We start from the raw sequence: 19486 nt of genomic DNA, 5'->3' as shown, positions 1-19486 counted from the left end.
TATTATACAGTGCTATGTCCCAGGTTTTTTTTTTTCATTTTACATTTTATCATTAGCCTGTTTCCCATAATCACTGAAAATACCATTTTGATATGCTAATACCATTAGCATATTAGTCTATGGTATAGTATATTTCATTTTACCATTCTTTTATTAAGTTGGACATTAGGTTGCTTATTATGAAGTATTTTTAATTATAAATATGTCACAAATATGTATATGCACGGTTTTATAGTAAACACACCTAATCACTCCTAGGAGAGATGCATAGGCTCTCCGCCATCATGAAGAAAATTTTTATTTTTTCTACGGAAGCAGTCTTTTTTTTTTTTTTTAGATTTATGTATTTATTATTTTAAAGACAGAGAGATGGGGGGCAGGGGGTAGAGGGAGAGGGAAGGAGAATTCTCAGACTCCCCACCAAGTGTGGAGCGGGGCTCAATCCCAGGACCCCAAAATCAAGACTGGAACCAAAATCAAGATTTGGGCACTAACTACCCCCCAGAATCAGCCTGTAAAGGCTGTAAAGGCACCCCCAGAATCAGCCTGTAAAATGAAATAAAATCTAAATCATCAGAAGGAACATACCAAAATGTATACAATTAATAAACATATCCAATTCCTATTTTCAAACTGTCTCCTATATTGAAAAACTCTTCAAGTTCCCTTCAATGTTTTAGAAATCCTATCTCTTGCTAAAAAAGTATTTGTAGAATTAGAAAGAGGCGACGTAACTCCTCTGTGTTGCTGTGTGTTGTTTTGATCAGGCAGAAGGTCTCGGCATCCCACCTTTTTCCTGAGCTCCTAATCCAAACTCCCGTGGGCAGTTTGGTACACGTGCGGCTGCAGCGAGCGCTCGTGGGCAGTTGAAGTAGAAATACGCCCCTGGCAAGATGCAGCCTTGCCACAGCTGGAGCTAATGAGTGTGATTTAGTGAGAACAGCGGAGTTCCGCGCACTACACCTGGGTGCAGATCCAGACGCTGACGTTTCTGGGAGCATGTCTGTGAGCAACTCAAAAGGGGTGAGTCGATTTATGATCCCTCAGAAGGACAAGGGGACAAGTTAACAGTTGTCAAGTCCAGATGTGTTACGTAAGTTATTTCGTTGAACTCCCGCTAAAATTTTTTTTATCCCTTTTAGAGATAAGAAAACAGGCTCAGATTGGTTAATTGCTCGGACTATCTAACGCTAAAGCTCATGTCTTTCCCCGTCCGGGACATGTTGCTTCCCGGACTCACTTGGACTGGGGGCGGGATGTTGGTTTTGAATGTCTCCTCTAGGAGAGTGAGCACATCTACCTTCCCCGTAGCAGTTCTTATATCTGCTGGGTTGGGATTGAGGATTGGGATCAAGGCCAGGACTAGGGGAAGCGACTGAAGAACTCACCCCAGTCACAAAATTTAAGGGGACACAGAAACTCAGTAATAAAGATAAATAATAGTGTAATACAATATTTTAAAGAATCTAAATTAATACAAAATATCTATGTGAACAGAATAACAGAATTTTAAATGAAACCTAGATCTGATAATGTTAACGCCAAGCCATATTGGAGCCTAAAACAAAAGGAAAAATGTATGCCCCAATATACATGTTTTGTGTATGTTTTAATGTTTTAAATTACAGTATGAACTGTGTAATAATACTTTATAAACATATGGTTTTTTTCAGAATATTACGTTAAGAAATAGGTGTATTAAAAACTTCTAGCATTTTAAGTTTATATTTTACTTACACCAAAAATAGACTTTATTATCATTTTTACTTTACTGGCTTTAATGGAAACAAACTCACAGGTAGTATTTTCATGAAAGACATTAACCAGTTTTAAAAATACATAAAACTCTGTAGATGGCTATACACAGCACACAGCATCTATTTGTTTTGCCTCTGGCTTTGAGGTGGCTCAGCATGTTTCCGGCTGGTCTACAAGCTCCAGCAGCAGCCTCGAACAGTGTAAGGGCTCCGTAAATGGGAATAGGAGGTCCAACAATATTTCACACTTCAGCTCTCCTATCACAGCTCCTTTGGGGGGTAGCTTCTCTTTTCATGGAAAAAGATCACTGACAGGCCGACTTCTTGGATAATATCGTAAAGGCTGATAAAGATAAGCTGTGTTCTCACACTGCTGGGTGCAAGTCAATGTCATACGTCTGCACATGCTCTGGGGCTTTCCACGCTTAGCTCCCTGCTGTGCAGCAGTGAGGTCATTGTCTCCTAATACCTGAAAGTTGAGGTTTTGTATAACCTTTCTGGAGCACAAACATTCTTTCAGAAAACATTTGAGAACCGGATCCCTACAATATAAAACAAATCATGCCTGGGTTTGCAGGTGGTGTTTTTCAACCTTATGTTTTTAGAATCCCACTTGATTGTATATTTCATGGCATATTTTATCATTAAAAAAGCATGTGTGAAGCATCTTTTATTACAATCAGAGCTTCTTAATAATACCTTATACTTTTATGATTTTCACTTACACCTGACATGAACGTCCTATGAAGTAGGTAGATTCCATCTTCTATAAGAAATTAATTTATAAACTTGCATTTTATTTTATTTTAAGTAGGTTCCATGCACAGCATGGAGCCCATGCAGACTTGGACTTATGACCTGAGCTGAGATCAAGAGTCAGTCCCTTAACCAACTGAGCTACCCAAGTACCTCTACAAACTTGTATTTTTAAAGCTGGAGTTTACCTAGTAACCAGCCCCCTCACTTATCCTTGTATCTAGTGACTACTGCCCCTGTAGAGCCGGGAAGGTTCTTGGACTCAGTCATCCAGCTAGTACAAGATAGAACTGGAATTATACTCATGTCTCTGAATCTATGTCTCATGCCCTTTCTACCCCTCCCAGTTGCCTTTTCTAACAACTGTGAAGCCTAACAACGTAAGACTTCAGAGAGGCAGGCGTAGACAAATACAGCAAGAATGTAAGGCTGAATATGAGAAGGACTAGAATTACATAACTGATGTGAAATGATGTACCAAGGGAGAGGTGAATTTTCTGGAACGCGGAGTGATGAGGAGTTTCAGGATTACTCAATCTCTGTCACAGCAGCCAAGCTGCAGAGGGCCAAGGCCTGCGGGAGTGGGGAGATGTGTAGATACTGCATGACTGGGGTAGGAGGGTGGTCAGCATAAGCAGGCGTCCGTGGTTGGCCAACTTGACAGCAAGTCGAGTCACAAATCTGGCCAATCAAGAATCAAGAAACTAATGCCCAAGGTAGGTACCATTGGAAAGACCTAAGAAAACCAGAAATAAAATACACTACATGATTTCTTTTCAAAAAAATATCTGGAGGAAAAGATGAAAATGTTAAGGTGACAAATGCTGTTAAAGGCTGCACAGCAATGTGAATGTACTTAATACCACTGAACCACACACTTAAAATTGATTAAAATTATTAATTTTATTAGATGTATATTTTACCACAATTTAAAAAGGAAGTCATGATGTAATTCAGGTTGACCTCCTTCTGTTCACCTCTCATGCAAATCCTTCCAGGTCAGAAAGAGTCAGAATATGTTAAAGCTGTGGTGGGGTAAAGATAGGAGAAACAGACTGCCCTAAGGGAACATTTTGTAATTTTGTGGAAATTTCGGTTTGCTCAGTGAGTGGGGTAAACTGGCCAGGATCCTGGGATTAAAGAAGTCCAATAATACGTGGGTCAGTCATGCAAGCAAAGAGCTTTCTCCTATCAGAGACAAGCTTTGTAGGTCATTCCCAGGTGAGAACCATGTTTATAATGATCTGAGCCTCACTTTACTTTTATTACACAAGACACAGAGTATTTTTGAATATTTTTAAATGCGCTGTATTTTCTAGGAATGCCATGACCATATACATGCAGGGAAGATCAGATGTTGTCTCACTTAGGACTTCACCCAGCACTTTGTACCATTTGGGAAGATCACCTCAGCAATGGTGATACCACGTGTGGTATCTGAGTCATTAACACATTCCAGTGTCAGTCTGCATTTCTAGCTGCCACAGTCACAATGATTCTACGTGTAAAAGCAAGAATCTGGCTACAGTGTTTGTTTCTTTATTATAAATAACTTTCTTAAGTTCTCCTTTATATTATATTAACATCACTGTCTTTTAAAATTATGTGTGGGGTTAGGCTATGTTATCTATTCTTTTTCTTTTATAATAGAAGGTATTTGCAATGGGAAAGGGGTTGAAACTGTTGAGACATACCTACATCCAGCCAAGATTTCTTGCAGTTTACAACTCTGGGTGATTTTCCAAACACTTTGGGGGAATCCATGCATTCTTTTGTCTGGACAGAGGCCACACCTTTATCACTGGCCTGCTATATCCCTTTTGTGCTGGTGTCAAGAATCTAGCCTTGTCCAGACAAGCCAGAAATATCTCTTCCAAATACTCTGCAGCATCTTCACTGGGGAAGAAGAATTTCAGCTGTTTGCATACTGGACGCCTAGCAAAGAGCGTAGTTGGTAAGAATTCTGAGGAAGAGGCAATCATTAGTCAAAAACGGGGAGTCTAGGGGCACCTGGGTGGCTCAGTTGGTTAAGCAACCGGCTCTTGATATCAGCTCAGGTCTTGATCTCAGGGTGGTGATTTCAAGTCCTGTGTTGGGCTCCATGCTCGTGTGGAGCCTACTTCAAAAAAGGTGTGTGGTGGTGGGGCAACTGGGTAGCTCAGCTGGCTAAGCAACTGCCTTCAGCTCAGGTCATGATCCTGGAGTCCCAGGATCGAGTTCCGCATCAGGCTCCCTGCTCAGCAGGGAGTCTGCTTCTCCCTCTGACCCTATCTTTTCTCATGTTCTCTCTCTCAAATAAATAAATAAAATCTTAAAAAAAAAAAAAAGGTGTGTGAGGGGTAGTTTATAATATGTGTTCTAACCCCAAGTGTTGCTTCTAAATTAAGCGAAAATGTTTAAAAATGTCTGTACAGGACTCACTGTATACAATCAAAAGGCAGTTGAACTTAACTAAGGTCGCAATTATTCACAAGGCCAATCAATTCCTAGATCATTTTGCAGAGTTGATCACATTTTTACGCTCCTTGGGGAGACATTGATAAAGTCATTAAAGCAAAGGAATCCCATTAGGAAATGTTGTCTCTGTCCTCCCTGAAAATAGAGGGTGACTCAACTCAAAAATAGTTTTCATTCCACTTCCTTCCTAATAGTCACATCAATTTCCTGTGTAATTGTTTTCCTCCAATACACATTTACATCCATTTGTTCTCATACCTGAGAACCAGAGAACATTGTGTATTTTTTTCGGAGCACTTTAAAAACAACTGTTATTTGCACAATCATTTCATAAAAACATAGCTTACCCAAACTTGATTTCATAATCTAAATTGGGCAATGAAAAAGCCAAAGGTTAATTAGTAAATTTAAATTCTAATTACTTTATCATTATGTTGTTTATAATGGTAAAAAATTAGAAACGACCCAAATGTCCACAGCAGGAACGCCGTTCAGTAAAATACAGCACATTCATAAATGTAATACCATACAGTCTCCAAAATGATCTTGTAGAATTATTGCTGTTAGTGAAAAATGTGCATGATATAATCATGAGAATATTAAAGTTTTTAGTAAAGGTGCTCATACATATGTGTATACGTATATACACATTCATACTAGGACGAAACTGGAGGTATATAAGGCAAAATGTTACAAGTCCTTTGAAGATTGTATTTGGGTAACGACTTTTTTTTTCTTTTTTTTGCTTACCTGTGTTTTCTCAATTTTCTGCATCTATATTACTTTTGCAATAAAAATGGTAAGCCCTATCTAAATAAATGCATTTAACTTTTGTTGACAACCAGCATTTTCTCTGAGGCTGCCGTATTTTTCAGATAGCTACAATACACTAAGCAGCTAGACAGAACAGGAAAGCAGAAGAGCTAAGATCTTTTTCTTTATTAGTTACCCTTGGCAATCATTATCTGAGTTCATCACCCCTCAAATTCTAAACTGGCTCTTCTCCAGGATCCCTTTCTCCTAAGTGCCATCACCAGCTAGCTGCTCAAGTGAGAATTGGTCTCCTTTCTTTCCAAATCTGGTGCCCCCCTCTGCTTAATGGCTTCTCCAACCCCTTCCTTTCCCATTCCTACAGCCAACTTGCCCTGTGACCACAACAAGCCTCCCTGCCTCCAGACAAGTCCTGATCCAGACTTGCCACACTGCTGTCCTTTTGAAATTTCTCATCTGGTCATGTCACTCCCTGCTTAAGCTCCTTCTGTGACTTCCACCTCCTTTGGGTGAAGGGGTATCAGAGCCCTGCCAATTTGGCCCTCGCTTACATCTCCAGCCTCATTTCTCACAGCTCGTCTTAGGTCTCACAGCTCCCTATCAAAATAAGCTAACCACTGTCATTCCAACATGCCTTGGCCTCTCCCAGCTCTCCTTCTTGGAATACCTGCGTTCTGGCGTGGACCACCTTTCCCAGTTCCCTTCGGTAGGTCACTCTTTAGTCCTCTGAAATGCACAGCTATCCTTTCCTACCCTGTGAAGTACCTGTAGGCCACGAGCACATCTCTTATGCCAGAAATCACAGGCTCTGGAGTCAGACCATCCTGGTTCCCTTCTGTGGCCCCTGCCTGTCAAGACTGTGTGCTTTGGGCAATGTATTTTAACCACGAAGACTCATCTTCCTCATCAATGAATGAGGATAAAACTACAACCTTGTAAGGTGGTTCTGAGATCAAATACGACCATGGATATAAAAGGTAATTAAGCTCACTCCATGTTTTATCTAATTTTTTAACATTCTTCGTGTTGCTCTTGTTTTGTTTTGTTTTTCTGTGCAATCAGGTCCTGCCTGGCATGCCATTGGTCACATGGGAGTGAGGGCAGGGGCTGACATGGGACCTGCAGGGCTGCCCAGCTATCTTGATCCACGGATCTTCCTCACAGCCAGGGACAGTGGTACAGCGGCCCTTACAGCTCAATCTCCTGGAATCCACCCCTCCTGCCACCCTGCAGAGATCCTGTCCCCTGAGCTTGCTGAAGGTGAGTTACTTTGTAGGAATTGTTGATCAACCACCTCGCCTTTTTCCCCTTTCACATTCTCTGCTCACTTTTCTGTTGGCTCTTTGTGTTTTTCGCATATTGATCTAAAGCCTTTAAAAAAAAAAAAAAAAAAAAACTTCTGTTACCAGAGCCATACGACCCCTGGCTGGCCCCCCACACGCTGACCTGGGCCAGCCTGGTGCCAAGCTCCAGCTGCTCAGTAAGCCTGGGGCTGGGTCTGCACCAGCCCAGGCGCAACGTGCAGGAGGCCTGCCACCAAGTAACATTGGGTCCCACTGGCCTGGACCCTGGTGAGGGAGGCCCTATGGCTCAGCCCTGGGTCCCCCAGGGGGCAGAGTGGGTGTGCCAGACTCCATTCAGGATGAAGATTTTTTTTTTTTCTAATTCTATAAGCGAATCCATTGTTGGTTATTTTCTGTTGCGAATACTTGTTTCCCAATCTGGCATTTGTCGTTTACTTTTATTTTCTCTTTGTTCTTTGCTCATACAGAGTATCCAGCTGATTTTACATATTAATTCTCTATCCAGTAACTGTGCCTTAGTGTACTTTTTAATTATAATTGCTTCTGGATTATGGTGGATCTTCTATGTATATAATAATGTCTTCCACATATAATGACAATTTTATTGCTTTGAAGTTGATTGTCATGCCTTCTCTTTCTTTTCGTTGCTTTATTTCCTGTATGATACCTCACCTACAGTGCTGAATGGAAATGGTACAAACTGGGTTCCGCTTTCTGGAGGAAAGCTTTCAATAAATGAATATTAATTATAGTGTTTGCTATAGGTTCATTTTAGACAACTTGAAGATTAAGGAAGTTGCTTTCTTTTTTTATTTCAATTTTTTTAATTGAAGTAGAACGTACCTACAGTGTTATCTTAGTTTCAGCTATACAGCGTAGTGACTTACTGCTTCTATGCTTGACTCGGTGCTCATCACCGTGTGGGCCTCACTTGTCGCCAGACTTTACTACGATATTACTGACCTTGGTCCCTGTGCTGCACTCTTCATCTCAGTGACTTAACTAGTTTATAACTGGAAGTTTGTACCTCTTAATCCCCTTTCCCTAGTTCACCCCACCCCTCCCACCCCCCTCCGCTCTGGCAAATTAGCAAACAGTTTGTTCTCTGTATTTAGGAATCTGTTTTTTGGATTATTTCTTTGTTTGCTTTGTTTTTTAGATTCCACAGGTGAGTGAATTCATATAATGTTTGTCTTTGTCTGACTTATTTCACTTAGCTAAATACCCTCTAGATCCATCCATGTGGTCCCAAATGACAAGATCCAATTTTTTATGGCTCAGTAATATTCCATCGTATATACACACCACGTCTTCTTTATCCGTTCATCTATGGAGGGACACTTGGGCTGCTTCCATATCTTGGCTATTGTAAATAATGCTGCTATAACCATAGGGGTGCAAATAACTTTTCGAAATAGTGTTTTTGTTTTCCTTGGGCAAATACCCAGTAGTGGGATTACCGGATCATAGGATATTTCTATTTTTAATTTTTTGAGGAAACTCTCTACTGTTTTCCACAGTGGCTGTACCACTTTACATTCCTACCAACAGTGCTCAAGGGTTTCTTTTTCTCCACATCCTCACCAACACTTGTTATTTCTAACCAGTTTGGTTCTAGCCGATCTGACCTGTGTAAGGTGATAACTCACTGTGCTTTTGATTTGCATTTCCCTGATGACTAGTGATGTCGAGCATCTTTCCATGTATCTGTTGGCCATTGTATGTCTTCTTTGGCGAAATGTCTACTCACATCCTCTGCCCATTTTTGATCAGATTATTGGGGTTTTTTTGGTGTTGAGTTGTGTAAATTCTTTCAGTATTTTGGATATTAACCTCTCATCAGATATATCATTTGCAAATATCTTCTCGTGTTCAGTAGGTTGCCTTTTTGTTTTATTGGCGGGTTCCCTTACTGTGCAAAGGATTTTTATTTTCGTCTAATCCCAGTAGTTTATTTGTGCTTTTGTCTCCCGTGCCTGAGGGGATGTATTTAGAAAAATGTTGCTACAGCCTACGTCAAAGAGATTACTGCCTATGTTTTCTTCTAGGAGTTTTATGGTTTCAAGTCACACATTTAGATCTTTAATTCATTTTGAGTTTATGGTGTAGGGAAGTGGTCCAATCTCATTTTTTGGCATGTGGCTGTCCAGTTTTCCCCAGCACCATTTATCGAATAGATAATCCCTTCCCCATTGTATATTCTTACCTCCTTTTTGTAGATTAATTGACCATGTAAGCATGGGTTTATTTCTGGGCTTTGCTCTGTGTGTTTCTTAAGCTAACCACTGAATTTATTTTTTGCAGCAGGATGGACATAAGTAAGTGGATATGCAATTGTTACACTTCTGCTCACCCTACAGATCTTGGATTCTGTTACTGCCTGTAGGAAGTTTTCCTTAACCAGCCCCTCCCCTGCCTGAGTCTCATTTAGATGGTCTTCTGTGTGCTCACATACCATCTGCTCACCTGTGCAGTCACAGGTCAAAATAATCACTTGCTTCCTCGGTTCCTTTTTTCATTTCCTTTCCTCACGAGAGAGACCATGTCTTACCACCAGTAGATCCACAGGCATGCCTGACACTTACCAAGCCCTCAGTAAATGTTGGTTGAAGGAGTGAATAAATAACCACTTGCACCTTAGGCCTCTTACAAATGAACTCCCTTTAGACCCTTCCATAGGTAATTGCCTGGGACAATTTTGGAATTTTTGAAAATCTCAGAAGAGTCTCCAGCTCTCCCTGCCAGAGGATGATATATTTCACATTGACATCTGTGCTCTTATCATGCCCTTCACCCAAAGAAGGCCTACCTCTCATTTTTGCCATTGTCAAGTTGGCTTTGATTTCAGTGCCACTGAAAACTTTTCCTCTTCCATAATCCCTTTTTCAATTTTTTTCCAGCTCATTGTGATCTTTCATCCTTTGAACTTCTTAAACATCTAGGGACTATGCCATTAATCTGACAATCACCATATACTGCTAAGCATCTTTTTTATATTGTTTATATTTATAACTGTTACTTACCTGCAGTCTTGTAGTTCAACTTCTGTTTATTTCTGGGTCCCCCAGCTCACAGATGACATTCTGTGAAGTCGCTGCCAAGTCTTGCTCATCGTGGCCTTTCCTGCAGTGTTTTGCATGCGTGTACCCACAGATGTTTTTTAACTGAGTTGAGGACAAAGAGATGCCATTTAAGGAGCTATCTTCTCTCTTTTACCACCTCCACTGACCCCTCACTCCCCAACACCCTCCATTCTTTTTCTGGCCTTTCTCCGAGGGAAGCCAGCTCCTTCCAACTTTCTCAGTAGGGCTCCTTTGCCTTCTGGCTTCCATTTGGGTTCCAAATGGTGGCAGGACGGAGAGGTAGGGAATTGCTTCCCATGCTTAGCCAGCCTGCATTGTTTGAGTCCTTCCAAGACTGTGACTTCTCTAGGGTCACCCCTCTTCTAAGCCTCTACTTCCCAACTGGGCTCCCATCACATCATTTTCTCCCTTTGCCTTTCCAGGCCTGGGGTCTCAGCATCCTTTGCTGATTCTGCTGTCCTGCCCACACTATGGTAAATAGCCCCTTCATTAAGGTCTCTCCCAAATCCCAGTAGAGTGTGTTGTTTTTTTGCCAGGAACTTGACTGACACAGGAGCTTTCGGTTTAGTTGGGGTGAGACTAGGGTAACTTTATAACTTATCATCCCAACCAGGACACTTTTGAAAAGGAAAGGGGGTGCTGCTAATAATTACCATGACCACAGGCATAGAGCAGCACAGCCTCAGGCTACCTGGAATGGATGGACGTCCTAGGAAAGTCAGACACGTAAACAGGTAACTGTTATAATGAAAAAATAAAATATTTCTAAAAGCGATAATATTTCGGGATAGCGTAAGAGAAGTGCCAAAGGGTGGAATAGACTTTCAGTGCTATAGCCGTGCCAAGAAAAGAGAGATCCTTTCTCCTAGGGGAAGACAGCTGAGATCAGCATGATGCTCGGTGCTCCTTCTCCAGCTAATGAAGTCACGCGATCCATGTGTGCTTGGCCCGCTTGGTAGATTTTCTCCAAGAAATCTCATTCCCAGTTTAGACCCACCTCCTCCCTCACACACACCCAGCATAATTCTCACTGTGTCTTTCTTCTATTCTGGGTTTGTAGGGAAAACAGTTTAATTTAAATTTTAGTCAGTTCTTCCTTTTAAAAAACACCAAATGCATTCCCAATTCAACTGTAAATCACTATAGATATGTGCTATTTTTAATTTTTTTAAAGCACGGGTTAACTTCATTTTGTAAAGACGTCTGAGAGGTGACTAATAAGCTTTACTTGGAAACTCATACATTCATCCTAATAATAGCATAAAGCCTAATAAGTAATCAAGAAATCTTTTTTCTCGGTGTACATATGTGTATATTTTGCCTCCCTAAACAAAGGACTTGACACCTAACAAATATCAGAAGCCTTGTCACCCGCAGCAGAGGGAATCCAGACTCCTTGCTCCCCTACTTGTAGCTGATTCAAAACCATTTGGCAAGGCAGTGTTTCTAATCCTCATGTTGCCAGTAGAAGCAAGTTGCTATGAGCCCCAGTGTGTGACTTCGGGCTTGCCAAATCACCCCTTTGTTCAGGCATATCATGCAAATGCGATAGTTCATAAAAACACCAGTACCCCTACCTGGAAGCAGAAAGTACCATATAGATTGGTACCAAGAGTTGCTTTTCTCCTTCTTACTAGCCAGCCTGTGCTGGTTAGCATTAGACCGGTGAGAGCTGGGGGAGATTCAGAAAGTGTCCTACAGCACCAACACCCACAGGGAGGAAAGAAGTAAGTGGAGATAAGAAGCAGGCACAGAAGTTTAAGGGAAATGGTACAGATCAACGCAGACAGGTGGGAGAAAAGAGAGAAGCAAAGCCGGGGAAGGGTAGGGCAGGGTCTCAGTCCACGCACGCTGGCAAGCCCTTAAGATGTGAAAGGAGCAGGGCACGCCGAGCAATGTTAGCAGGACGCAAGGTGCAGGCATGAGACAAGCAAAAGCTGCAGTGTGCCTCTGATTGTGGAAAAATTAGAACCGACCTAAGTGGCTTCTCAGATCGAATCCATTCCTGGCCCGATTAGGATTCTTCCAAGGCCCTTTCCGCCTCCTGCTCGCCGTATCCCCAGGGAAGACCTCTTGTTGCTGTGATGGTTCTTCTCTCTTTCCTGGTACACAGTGCACGTAGTATTCTGTAGGAGGAAAGAGAGCACTGGAAACTCCCCGATGAGAATATTCTGGGTCCATATGGGGTGTCACATTCTGTCAGCCTGTGAATTTTAAAAACCACCCTAAGGCCCAAAACTAATCCTTCAATTATGGGCCATTGCCTGCTGTGTTTTGCATGCATTATGTGAAATGGGTTATAACTAATTTTTCAAAGTCAGCAGATTGTTATTTACCCATATGTTGACAGTCAGTCTGAAGAGGCAGAAACTCTGTATCAGCTACTCCGTGAAAAACACTACACCTACTCAGAAGTCTTCACTAGCAGCATTTACACTGCCTTTCCCTTTTAAAATTATATTAACATAATTTTGTATATTAGATATAAAATTATCTGTAATTTATATATAAATATTTTGATAGCATGCTCTATAGCTACAGAAATGTATATTAAAATACCAATAAATGTTATGTAAGATAATTTCTATTATAAACATATTGTATATTATATAGAAATAATTTTATATACAATATGTGTATATAATAAATACTATAAATTATAAAATTATATAAATAGTTTTGTTATAATTTTTAAAGGACAAACCAATGTAAATGTTGCTAATCTCTGTGTGCGTTCAGTATATAACATTGATAGAAACCCTTTTCTAAAATGTGCCAAGGATCCACATGGCACAACATCAATATGGGCGTGTGCATTTCAGAAATCTACCATTACAATTATTTATAATGGATAAATAATTATATTTTTGTACACGTTCATTTCCATTCAGCTCACACACTGTGAAGGCTCCTTTGCAACAGGCATGGTGCCGTATAGCCTGATATGAACTCATGTAAGGTAGAAGCCCTCTTCTCAGGAGTTTTGTAGACCCATTTGAGAGAACCAGTTCTTTCACAGCAAAATGAGTGCCTTGAGAAGTATGTGCTCAGGGGCCAGAGCAGGGGGTTCTGGGAAGAATTTTGCAAAGACGGTGTCTGCAGGAGCTGAGTTTTGAAGGATGTTGAAGAGCTCATTGAAGAGAGGATGAGGGGGACCAGAAAGGATATTCATGCAGAGGGTGGAGGGAACCCCATCCTGCTAAGGCATATGGCTCTGTCTGATGCCTTTATGCCCAAGACTCAGGGTAGACCCTGAAGAATGATTGACAGCAAGACCATAGACAAGGTCCATATCATTAAGGGCCTTGCATGCTAACCTGGGAGCCATGGAAGATTTTAAACAGTGACATAGCATGATCAGATGGTAGAGGGGGGAAAAAAAGAGATGAGTTTAAGGAGAAGGGTTATAGGATGATACTGGAGACTTTAAGCCACCCATGGAAGAAGGGATAAGACACAGTGGAAAGAAAGAGGTGAGATTAATCAAGCTGTTTAGGAGTGAGAATCTAAGCTCTTAGAACTGCTTGGACATGGAGAATTAGTGAGAGGAAGAAGTCTAGGTTGTGACTCCAATTTCAGGCTAAGTTTATAGGGTGAGTAGTGGTACTCTTTGTGAATACAGGACTACTAGAGGATAAACAGACTGCCGTTGTTGGTTGTTTTCATCTTGGGTGTTTCAGGGGGAAGGATGTGGAGATAAAACATTCCATCCGAGGTGTTGTTTGAGAAACTCTGTGGCTCCAGAGCTCGGAGCATGGTCTGAACTGTAAGCTCAGAAACGGGACCTGGCCAGCGTAGGAGCAGCTGTGGAAGCATGTGATGAGGTCACCTGGGAAACGGGAGGAAAAGTGGAAGAACAGAGGCCAAGGATAGAATCTTGGGGTCCCCCGCCAAGGGCAATAAGCATGGAGTATAAAGGAGTAGCCAAAAAGGTCGAAAGAAAAACAGAGTATATTTTTTTCTTTGTAATGGAATAGGGAAAAGGGCTCAAGGAGAGAGGGACTTTGAGAGTGTCAGATACACTGAAGTCAAGAAAGATTTTTTTAAAAGGGGAAAGTGCTTCTTGCTTTAGCAATGCATTTCGGCATCCAGAGAAAAAATTAAGTTTCTGGTATATAATGAATTGATAAACTTTAATGTGGCAATTTAATACTGGAAGTCATCACTGGACTTTAACTCCATGTGTATTCTACTCTCAAATAGTGGATCAAAGATGATTCCCCTCAAAAAGTAGAACGGCTTTCAAGGGATTGACTTTCCATGATGTCACCGTTTGGGTTCTCTGGTGAATGTTGAGTGTAACATGTTCATGAAAGATCGGCACTGAGAGGAAGGAGAGGAAGGAAGATGGAGCAGAGGGAATGTTCTAGAGGAAGTCCCGAGCAGTCTAAAATGCCTGAGCCTTTGTACCCCGTCCCACTCACTCGCTGGATGTGCACCGCGCCTGGAAAGGCAGGGCATCCAGAGGTGGTCTCTAGACCTGAGGCCGACCCTGAAGGAGCGAACAGCTGGAGTCCCCGCCCATACTGAGCCACAAGGGGATCTGGGCAGTGCCCATGTGTTCGAACCTCACATGGCTTGCAGCGTCTTTGGCCAAACATGTGAAGCAGAGCCGTATCCAGCTATGATGGGAAGTTGAAGTAGCCAACTATTTTTTCTTTGCTCCATATCAGTTTATTATAAACCCATTTCTCTGTCATTACAAATAGGAAACAATCTTTGATGATAAAAAGACATAAAATTATGCTCCTATGACATGAGTTATATGGGTGTAAAAACCTGAACTAGACAAGAATGTTATAATTACATTTGCTTTTGGAGTTAAGTGCTGGCTATAGTTTATGTCTGAAGGAAAAGAAAATAAATTGAAGTGTAAGACAGAAAAAGCAATCGAGCTGTTCCAGTAATATCCAAAACAAAGTTTGGATTACAGAGGTTGAGAGGAACATCACTTAATAAATGCTTTGTAGAAAATGCTTTCTAATTGGACAGCCCTGAGAACGTAGAATGAAGCAATCATATTTGGTTATGTATTGCATTGATACCATTTGACATCGCCTCCTTTGCAAAATAAATGTCCTCTGTGCCAGCTGTAATTAGGGGCTGAGATAAAGCTGCCTTAATATTCTGCATATTCGATCAGGGCTGCCAGCAGCTGTCGGATCACTGGCTCTGTTCTCATGTACAATGAAAACATCAAAGACATCTGTGGTTTGCCCTAAAATTAGTGCCAGAATTGCCCTTCTTTCCTTTATTGTGTAACCAGCTTTGCTGTTTGCATAACTAACTAGGGAAACTCCAGACCCTGCCGCCGGAACCGTGAAGGAAAATGATCGAGGAAAGACTGGAAATGGGTGGATAGGTCCTGTGCGCGGCGTAAGGTTTCGTGTGTGGGGTCTGGGGTCACACAGACCTGGAGTTCACACCTCTGTGTCTCCCACTTCCCTGGGACTTGGGGCAAGTTATTTAACTTCTCTCAGCCATGACGTGTGTTTTGGTGAAATGAGATTGGCGATAGTACTATCTCATGGAGTTGTTTGGAATAACAGTGCGGATGACATAGGGAAGGACTCAGTGTGTGCCCCGGCTTGAGTCTCCTCGCCAAGTGTTGCTGTCTTCATTCCTTCAGGTAGTGCCCTCTCGAAGAAATAACCACGGTGCTTGCAAATATTCACTGACTGACAAAACCGAAGTGTGAAGAGTCCATTAGGGTTCAAGTCGTAGATCTGACACGTGCACTTGTGCACAACGTGCCAACCGGCGCACAGTGACAGAGCTCACGGCTGCTGGGCTTTCTCTCAATACCCCGGATGCTTTTGTTCTTCGAGTACAGGGCTCTGGCGCTTTCCCTGCTCCTCCTCCTGCCTCCGAAGATGTGTGTTTTCGGAAACGTGCCGGCTGTCCTCCAGTTGCCCCTCCAGCCCCTATGCCATCGTGTTCTGTGTCCTGGAAGGCGGACCTAAGTGGATGGTACTACCAGCCCCTTTGCCTTCTGGCTTCGCATTGGGTCGGCCGGCGGGGGGCCTTGACAGGAAGCAGAAGGAAGGGAGGAGAGTGAGGTCATGTTATTCTTCCCCTTGGACCCTCCTTGCTGAGCGGTCAGCCTGGGTTCCAGCAGCTCTTCCTCCTTGCCCCATGAGGCCTAGGGGCGGTAACCGCTCCCAGTTGTCATGAACCCTGGGCTACTTCGCATATCCTGTTCACCCCTTTGTCAACAGTGCCTTAATTAAGCTCTTCTCGGTGATCCAGCTTGAGTGTGCTGTTTCCTGCCAGGATCCTGACTGATACAAACATCTCAGGCTCCTTCAAGTTCTCTCTCTTCTAACTCATTTTCTTCACCTCGTCAGCCAAGTGCTTGAGTTCCAAGGGGGCGAAGACTTATTTTCATGATGTGGGGGGAGTGGGGAACGTATAGGGAATTCTGTGAATATTGCCTCATAATTTTTTGTCCCTTATGAGAGAGTAATAGAGATAATATGGATACATTTTTCTGTGCACCAAGAAAATCTATAAGGAGTGCTTAATCCTGGGGAGTCAGGGTGGGGTCAAAAGAGGAAGGTAGGCCTTCACTTTTTTCTTCATGAACAATTTTGTATGATTTTTTTTTAATTGGAGAGAATTTTTCTTTATTTTTTGTTTTAAAGATTTATTTATCTGAGGGAGAGAGAGAGGGGTTGGGGGGAGAGAAAGAGTGCAAATGCGGGAAGGGCCAGGAGTCTTCAAGCAGACTCCCCGCTGAGCATGGAGCTGGACTTGGGGCTCGAGCTCCCAACCCTGAGATCATGACCTGAGCTGAAACCAAGAATGGGACGCTCAAATGACTGAGCCACTCAGGCACCCCTCTTGTACGGTTGTTTTTTTTGTTTTGTTTTGCTTTGTTTTAGAGAGAGAGAGATTGCACACAAGCAGCGGGGAAGGGCAGAGGGAAAGGGAGAGAGAGAATCTCAATCAGGCTCCACGCCCAGCATGGAGCTGGGTGGAGCGGGTCAAAGCTGGACACAGTCTCGATCTCCTGACCCTGAGATCATGACCCAAGCCAATATCAAGAATCAGACACTTAACTGACTGAGCCACCTAGGAGCCCCTGATTTTTATTTCTATAGGCAGGTACTACTTCTCCCTCCCCAAAGTGTATATTTATATATGTGTATTATATATTATGTGTATTTATTATACATAAATATGAAATATATTAAAAATTTAAATATATAAATATAATTTACATATAATTTATATATATTACTTTTATATATATATTATATATAATATATATATATATAACTTTTTAAAAATGTTATGGAACAAATACAGATTCCAGGACCTTCCCCCAGAAACTCTCAGTCACTCGCTGTAGAGTGGGATCCTGGGATGAGAACACGCAAAGTGTTGGTGCAACCGTTCTTGCCGAGCCAGTGTGCAGTTGTATACTCGTCCCACACGTGAGCCCCAGCTGATGTGGGCTGACAACCAGCCTAAGATCCACTCACCAACACTTGAAACCTGACATTGAGCCCCAGCCCCTGGAGGATGGGGCAACTTTTACTGACATACACCAGAGTACCTTAAGACCAGGGGCAGCCCTCTCCTGCCTGTCTGGACCTGTGCTGATTAGCTGCTGCTTCGAGCTTTTGGCTGCTGTCTTCACTGCTTCTACTAGTACTAAAATCTGAATTTGGAGATAAAGTAGGGCTGTGCTGGTGATAATTGGATCTTGCCTATCTTCTTTCCTCACCCCATCCCCAAACCCTGCTTTGACCAATGCTAGAGGTTCTTTACTAGAACAGCTGTCTGCCCCCCAGTTTTTCTGATCTTGCCCATCGCATCGTTCCCTGAGCCCCAGCTTAGAAACTCTAATCATTCTCTTGGACCTTCTCTTCAGTGTTTTAATAGCTTCTTTGCCATTACCTCTGTTACCAGGAGTCATCTAATCTGAATTTAACTTGATTTTCAATCTCTACTCGTATCTAACCTTTTTTTTTTCCTTGAGTAGCTTTCATTTAGAAATACATTGGAATGTTTTCTTATTTTTGTTGCCCTAATAGCCATGGCATAGGACATTATTAAGTCACCTCAGCCATTTCTACAACAGTCCCATCTACCCCCCAACACTGACTCAACAACCTGACTTTTTAATAAGCTGTTTTATTTTGAACCACATGTTATAATTTTAAAGTATTCATTGAAAGTTGGATAAATAAATGTATGTGTGTATCCCTTAAGATCTTTTACTGTACATTGAAAATTTTTTAAGTGGTACATACTGCATTCATGGCTCTCTCCGAATTTCCAAGGGTTTCTGAAGCAAACCGAGGTTCTGTTGTTTTTTTATAGTGGCACTCTCGGGCACAGTTCTACTTGACTCTCCCTAAAACAAAGGGGGTGGGCAAGGAACCAATCGCCTCTCTCCTGGTCAGTGATTCACCTGTAGAAGTTGCCTCATCACTTCTGGAAGCTCAGACATCAACTAATGAACTGAGGCCCCATTCCCCTTCGGTTCAGCAGACTTGTATTCAATTCTCTCTCCCTCCCACTCAGAAGCAAGATTTGGTTACTCATTAATTTTAAGGGGATTTCCTAAGAGACACCGGGAAAGATTTCCTGGTTATGTGGGCTGACAGCTATGGAAGCACTAACAAGGGAAGTCATAAAAATCTCTTCCTGGGAGTCCTTATGAGAAGCAAAATCAAACGGGTCTCATTGAGAAGCAGTACAAGAAGGAGGTAAGAGACTTGGAGCAGGTGAGGTGTCATCTGAGTCTATGATTTTGTAGTAACAGGTGGACTGCTAATTTAAAATAAGCAGCAATCGACAAGAGTTAGTGATTCCCGCATTCCATGGATGTTTTAAGCACAGATTTATGCCAACTGTACTCTCACCTTCTTCGAGCTTAATACGATGTCTTCCCGAGCTACAGGGCAGTATTCACCTTTACAAATAGTGGAAGCTGAACTCGTGATTTAATATCTGATAGTGACCCATCTTCCTCTCCCACGTAGTTCCAGTCTCTGGTAGTGCCAGGATTTGGGGTGGGGGGTGGCTAGAATGTAGGATATGGCTTTTTATTACTCAAGTTCCCTTCTGCTCAATCCCCATCCCTCTTGTATAGGAGAGGATGAGGATGAACACAGCTTGCCTGCCTCTTATTGAATCCAAACAGTCAGCTTTGACACAAACATACTTTCCATACCTGTCTGTCTAATGTACTGTAGTCATCACATGTTTTAACCAAATGTTGCCATCACATGAACACAGCTGAACATAGCAACTATCCTTATCTTTGCCTGTGAAGTCAGGCGTTGTTTTTATTCTTATGTTTTACAGGTTTGCTTATGGTAACCCCATCGCCACCATGTATCAG

At 42.1% G+C, this 19486-nt stretch overlaps 1 protein-coding gene across 1 annotated transcript in view; it reads left to right on the top strand.

Annotated features, from left to right (window-relative positions):
• The window catches only part of KIF2A (kinesin family member 2A), a 130577-nt gene that overhangs the window by 11030 nt on the left and 100061 nt on the right, over positions 1–19486 (top strand). The window contains exons 3-4 of the mRNA XM_087862129.1: positions 768–1023; positions 6804–7001. The gene's annotated coding sequence lies outside the window, so the exon portion shown is untranslated. The remainder of the gene's footprint in view (positions 1–767; positions 1024–6803; positions 7002–19486) is intronic.

This window comes from Ursus americanus, chromosome 5 (assembly GCF_024610735.1).
Source record: "Ursus americanus isolate L20-20 chromosome 5, mUrsAme1.1.p, whole genome shotgun sequence".
Classification (NCBI taxonomy): Eukaryota; Metazoa; Chordata; class Mammalia; order Carnivora; family Ursidae; genus Ursus; species Ursus americanus.
Note: the sequence above shows the minus strand (reverse complement) of the source record. Positions and strands in the feature narration are given on the sequence as shown.